The sequence below is a fragment of the Carlito syrichta genome, unplaced genomic scaffold (genome assembly GCF_000164805.1).
Source record: "Carlito syrichta isolate Samal-C Ts95f unplaced genomic scaffold, Tarsius_syrichta-2.0.1 Scaffold305248, whole genome shotgun sequence".
Taxonomy (NCBI): Eukaryota; Metazoa; Chordata; class Mammalia; order Primates; family Tarsiidae; genus Carlito; species Carlito syrichta.
This window is the reverse complement of record NW_007249344.1, coordinates 268,322-274,898: the sequence shown is the minus strand read 5'-3', so window position 1 is coordinate 274,898 and position 6,577 is coordinate 268,322.

Below are 6,577 nucleotides of genomic sequence, written 5' to 3'. Positions count from 1 at the left end.
CGCGCGCTACCACGCCTGGCTAATTTTTTGATTTATTGTAGAGATGAGGTCTCGCCAAATTGCCCAGGCGGGACTCGAACCCACGGGCTCAGGCAATCTACTCACCTCAGCCTCCCAAAGGCATGGGATTACAGGCTGAGCCACCGAGCCTGGCGAATGTCTGCATTTTAAAAAGGGATATGTGAATAATGCAATGTTTAATCTCTAGAAAGAAAGCTCTAATGGGGTGTGTTTCAGACACCAGAGGAGAGGTGGGGCTAGGGAAAGTTCTTCCCTTCTCCTTGTCCTGCTTCATGGAGGGTCCAGGCCTGGCTGGGACCAAATGGCTGTTTGCAAAGAGCACTGGGGACAGTCTCTGCAGCAACGGCTGGTGAGACTTTGGAGGAAAGATGAAACTAGAAGGACAGCAAGCAGGGTGGCACTACACTCCCCTCTTGTAACCCAAGTCAGCCATCAGGCCTTTCCCAGCGTGATGCCTCCCGGGACTCTGCTACCACTCACTCCTCTTCAGCAAGCTCTGTCTGTTGGAAATCTGGGAAAATCAGGTTTGGGTTATAATTTGTGTGTGTGGAGGAGGGGTGATTCTGACATGCCTGGGCACATCAGGGGAGACAGTGGAAGAAAAGTCCTGGGAGCAACCCGAAACCTCTTAGTGAGTGACACTTGACGGACTTGAGGCACTGCCGTTAACAAAGCCTTCAATGGTGGGAGGTGCAAGTCCAAGCAGAGCAGGAGGCTGTCACTTAAATCTCAACAGAGCCCAGCTCCATTGACTTCTGTCTGGGTTCTAGGACAGAAGAGGCCTCTGGCTAAAGCCTAGAAGAGTTGCTTTAATAAAATCTCTGTTCCAAGTACTTTTCATGAGTTATTTATTCCCACAAGAACCCAATGAGACGCTTATTAAATTACTATGCTTCTTTTTAAAATTAGAATATGTAGTTTATTTAGAAAGTAAATTAGAGAGAGAAAGAGGAGATTCACCTCCCCAAGGTAGTAGGGGAGGGGGCCAAAGCCAGGAAACATGACAACGGCCATAGCTCCCAGAGCACATGACCACACCAGAGTCTAGTAAGGCAATGGCCACTATGCTCCTTTTTAAAGTGAGGCACAGAATTGTTAAGTATTTTGCCCAAGGACACCCAGTTTTTAAGTTGGAAGAGAAGGGAGGGAGCCATTTTCCCATACTGCACCTCAGGCCAAGAGTAAGCTTTGATACCTCCAAAAAATCTAGCACAATCATTGTGGTTCCAGACCAGAAACTGCCAGTTTTTTTAGGCTGCACCTGCCACTGTCTGAACTTCAACCTGGTTGGGCCAGCCAAGGTCACATGATGCACCATCTACCCAATCACAGTGTCCAGGAGATGAAAAACACCAATGGGCTTATCCCTGTGTCAGACACTCAACCCTGGGGCGGGCATTGGAACCCCACCTCCACCACATTGGGGAGGTGAGAACTTCTCCAAACAAAAATCTGGGGATGTTGCCAAAGGAAAAGGAAATCGTTTCTGGAGGAGCAAATATCTTGCAACCGCTACAGTTACCTAAGGGAAACGTGATTTATTCCATTGACAACAGGGCATGGAGTATATATAGAATTGTGTCAGAATCCCACCAGGAAACAGCAGGCACAATCAAATTGGGCAATTTGAAGAACGTTTAATAAGGGGATTATTTACAAAAGGGCAGGCAGAGTGTAGGGATACCACAGGGGTAGTGCAGAGTCCAGGGCTTGTCACTGTGACAGAGTCACCAGAACTTGGGGAGGGAGCCAGCTGTGGGAAGACAACGGCCCGACAGGAGCGTGACCTTGGTCCAGGGAGGCAGCCAGACCATGGGGATCCCACAGGGAAGGAATCCAGGTAGTAAGTCCCAGACCCTTCTCTCTTTCCCTCTCTGGCCTTCTGTGCACGTCCCATTCACTGAAGCCAGCCAGAAGCCAGAGGGTAAGGATGCCTATGGATGCAAAACCCAACAAATCAGCTTCCCAGGGTGCAAAGTAGGGTGGAGAAATTTGGGGCATGGATCCTGAGAGACCATGGAAGGTGTCCAACACATCTTACTACTCAGCACTTTTAGAAGCAGGGACCATCCGTCCACAGGCTGGGAAACGACTCAGAGGGCATTCTCCACATTAAGGATGCCTGAGAGTCAACCAGGGAACTTTGAAAAATGTAGCCGGGCTTGGTGGCTCAGCCTGTAATCCCGTGCCTTTGGGAGGCTGAGGTGAGTGGATTGCCTGAGCCCGCGGGTTCAAGACCTGCCTGGGCAACTTGACGAGACCTCATCTCTACAATAAATCAAAAAATTAGCCGGGCGTGGTAACACGCGCCTGTAGTTGCAGCTACTTGGAAGGCTGAGGCGGAAGGATCGCCGGAGCCCAGCAGGTGGAGGCTGCAGTGGCTGGGAGCGGCCACTGCACTCCAGTCTGGGCGACAGAGTGAGACTCCAACTCAAAAAAACAAAAAGAAAAATGAGTGAGAGAATGAGACCAGGGAAAGAGGAAAACCAATTTCTCAGAAGATGCGTACTCCCAAGATTGTTCCTTTGAAGGACAGTTCTCATGGATTGTCCCCAGGGGAGTCCTAAGGGTATTTATTTGTGACCAAGAAGGGTCCCAAGGCCTCGGAGAGAGTCCTGAGACAGAATGTGAAGAGATGTGCTCCACTTACCTGGTGAGGGGCTCCGACTATGTGGGTGAGTTTGAGCTTGTACTGAACCATCCACGGCAGCTGTGGTTGGAGTCAGAAGAGAGCTGAGGGCTGGGATATGGCACACCAGATGCACAGGTGGCTTCAAAAGAGGGCTCAGGTGCATTCTAGACCAGTATCCCAGGTGATCCTGAAAGAGGTGGTCAGAAAACCACAATTGCAAAAGCTTCCATGCAGGATAAAATACCATGTGTTGGCACCTGAGACTGTGAGCAGCCAGAGTCCTTCAGAAGAGAAAACGAGTAGTTCGTCATACCAATATGTCATTTTATACCCCTGGTACATTAGTTATTCTATTGCTGTATAACAAATTACCCCCAAATCTGGTGACTGAAGACTGCAGAGATCATTTATTACCTCACATGGTGACTATGGGTCAAAAATTTAGAGGTGACTTACCCGGAGGTTTGTCTCCGAGCATCTCATGGGGTTGCATCAAGATGTCAGCTAGGGCTGCATCATCTGAAGGCTCACCTGGGCTGCTTCCAAGATGAGTCTTTCATATGGTGTTATGGACTGAATGTGTCCCCCCGCCTCACGTTTGAATGTTGAAGCCCTGACCCTCAATGTGACTGTATTTAGAGACAGGGCCTTTAAGGGAGTAACTAAGGTTAAATGAAATCATAAAGGTTATAATCGTATAGAGCAAGGGGTCCTTATAAAAAGAGGAAGAGACCCCAGGAGTATGCATACACAGAGAAAAAGGCCTTGTGAGGACAGAACAAGAAGGCAGCCATCTATCTACAAGTCAAGGAGAGAGACCTTACCAGAAACCAGCCCCACTGGTACCTTCGTCTTGGACTTCTAGCCTCCAGAACTGTGAGAAAATAAGTTTCTGTTGCATAAGCTGCCCGGTGTGTGGTATTTTGTTACAGCAGCCTGAGCAGATGAGTACACACGGCTATTGGCAGGAGGCCTCAGTTCCCTACCACATAGACCTCCCTGCTTGAGTATTCTCACAATACGGCAGCTGGCTTCCTGCAAAGTGAGTAATCTAAAAGAGCAAGGCGTGATCCACAATGCCTCTTATGACCTAGTCTTGGAAGGCATATTCTGTCATTTCCACAAGATCCTCGTGGTCACACAGGCCAGCCCTATTCACTGCAGGAGCATGAATAACAAGAGGTTGGAATCATTTGAAGCCATCCTAGAGGCTGGCTTCCACACCCACAGTGAAAGCCTGAAACTGGCTTGGATGGGTACTCCGTACTTGATGACTGCTGACGGTGTCCCAGCACCATACAAGGCCTGATCCACAGCCCCTTCTCCCAAGAGCTTACATTGTTTTTGGAAAGTTAAGATAGAGATTGAATAAGGAGAGACCAGTACAAACTAGTGCTCAAGAGAACCTTACATTAAAAAGGCTCAAATGGCTAAAAGTGGCCCGGGAGAGGGTCCAGATATGTGAATGGTGGGCAGAGAGCCAGTTGTGCCCCTATTCTGACTCTGCAAGGGGAAACTCCTTAAACTGGTTGCAAGCTGGGCATAGGAAACCCTAGGCCTCTCTGCGACTTGCCTGGAGCCTTCAGCTGAGTGGCCTAGTGACATTGAGCTAATCCCGCTCCTCTGTTTTCTGCCCGATGGCTGACACCACCCAAGGTTGTTGTTCTACTTTTGGGCAAGCTTGGAGACTTTGCAAGCTGAGAGGTCCCTAGAGACCATCAGGCTTTATGTTTGATGTGAAAAAATTGAAGTCCAGAGAGAAAAGAGGGTTATCCAAGGTCACAAGAAAACTAATGCATACCCAGCGCCCACCTTGGGTTAGGTCTTGGGCTGGACTCTTCACACTCAGCATGTCATTTAGTCTTCACAGCAACCTTGAACTGTAGGAATGAAAAATCCTATTTTACAGATAAGGAATCTAAGGCTCAGAGAAGATAAATGAGCTGTCTGGTCATAGAGCTAAGAAATGGTGGAACCTGGATAGGAACACAGATTTTTCTGGGCCAGAAGGTAGACGAATGGAAAAGATGGTAGGGTTGGACATCTGTGCCCCTACCAATGGTGAGTTCTGGGGATCATGTCCGCCTCCAGCCCTGGTGTGAACCCCTGAATCATGCCAGGGACACATAGCCATATTTAGCAATCCCCAAGCACGGCGGGCCACTCTGGGACAGAGCACGTGGAGGTGACACCACTGAGCTCTTGGCTGCCTCCATGGCCCCCATTGCGAGAAGAGCAGCCGCCATGTGAAGCAATTATTGCCTCACACATGGAGCCTCAGCATCTCAGGATAAGGCCATGGGGACTCAGGGGACCAGAGCTCTGGCGCAAAGGCTCATATGATCAGGACCAGCGTTTTGCAACGGTTTGGGTCAAGGGTTTGCCAGTCAGAGGCTCCAATAAACAACGCTGGGCTCCTTAGATACAAGCACAACAAGCTTTTGTTGGTGTCCATGGTGTGGCAGCCACAAGACAGGGTATTGAATAGACATGATTTCATATGCCCACAACATTCCTAGGATGGGGGGTGTCATCACTCCCTCTTGTAGAAGAGGAAACTGAGGCCAGAGAGGCGACATGGCACGCCCAAGGTCATAGGGTTGTGAAGGGCCTGGGTTGGAATTCGATCCCAGGGCTACTTTCTGCTGCGGTTCTGTCACCTCCATTCTAAGCTCGAGGCTCCCAGCTCCCAGGGTAAGTGGTCAGGTGGGAGGCCGTTTCTTTGTGTTTACAACCTTGAACCGTAGGAATGAAAAACCAGTCCAGATTTTCAGTGTAGTCTGGGAGTTTCACATGGGACGTTAGGTGTTTGAGGGAGCAGCATTCAAGTCCTGAAGCTTTATGGCTTTGGGCAAGTACTTGGACTTGTGACTCTCAGTCTCCTCAAACCTAGTCATGGTGAGAACAAGCTCACCCTATGACACATGAGAGACTCTCTGTGATACGGGTCGCTGTGAGAGGTTAATGAGCTAAAGCCGGGTGTGGTGGTGGACTGCACCTGTAGTCCCAGTTACTTAGCAGGCTGAGGCAGGAGGATCACTTGAGTCCAGGAGTTCAAGGTCAACCTGGACAACATAGGGAGACCCCCATCTCAAAAAAAAAAATAGAATTCAACAAGCTGATTGATACCTCTGGAGAGCCTATAGGGAGCTCTCAGGAAATACTCATTGATCTGATGGGGGTTTTTCTCAGGTTGTGTTTTGTTTTGTTTTTAACTGACAAAATTGTATGTATTTATCATGTGTAACATGATGCTTTCAAATATATATACACTGTGGCATGGCTGCATCAAGCTAATTAATATATTGATGTATTTTGATCCATGTAGGCTGCCATCAGAGAAGGTGCTCTGTATCCAGGACCCTGAGTTTCACATGAGCGTGGTAACCCCTTATGGGTACTGTCACTGTCTTATGAACCCTTGCAGCTGCCTAACCTGGAGCCTGGAAGATGCCAACAATGACCTGAACAGACCTCTGTGTTGGCATTTATCACATTGGAGAAGAATATAGTTTCATGGCCAAGTGCAAGGCAGGTCTAGAGTCGAGTCCCACCTCTGCCACTTTCTACTTATGTGAACTTGGACGGAGTGCTTGGCCTCTTTGATGCTCAACATCCTTTTCTATAAAATAGGAATGGTAGCCAGGCTCGGTGGCTCAGCCTGTAATCCCGCGCCTTTGGGAGGCTGAGGTGAGTGGCTTGCCTGAGCCCGCGGGTTCGAGACCCGCCTGGGCAGGCAAGACCTCATCTCTACAATAAATCAAAAAATCAGCCGGGCGTGGTAGCGCGTGCCTGTAATTCTGGCTACTTGGAAGGCTGAGGTGGAAGGATCGCCGGAGCCCAGCAGGTCGGGGCTGCGGTGACCGGGAGCGGCCACTGCACTCCAGTCTGGGCAACAGTGAGACTCCAACTCAAAAAAAAAAT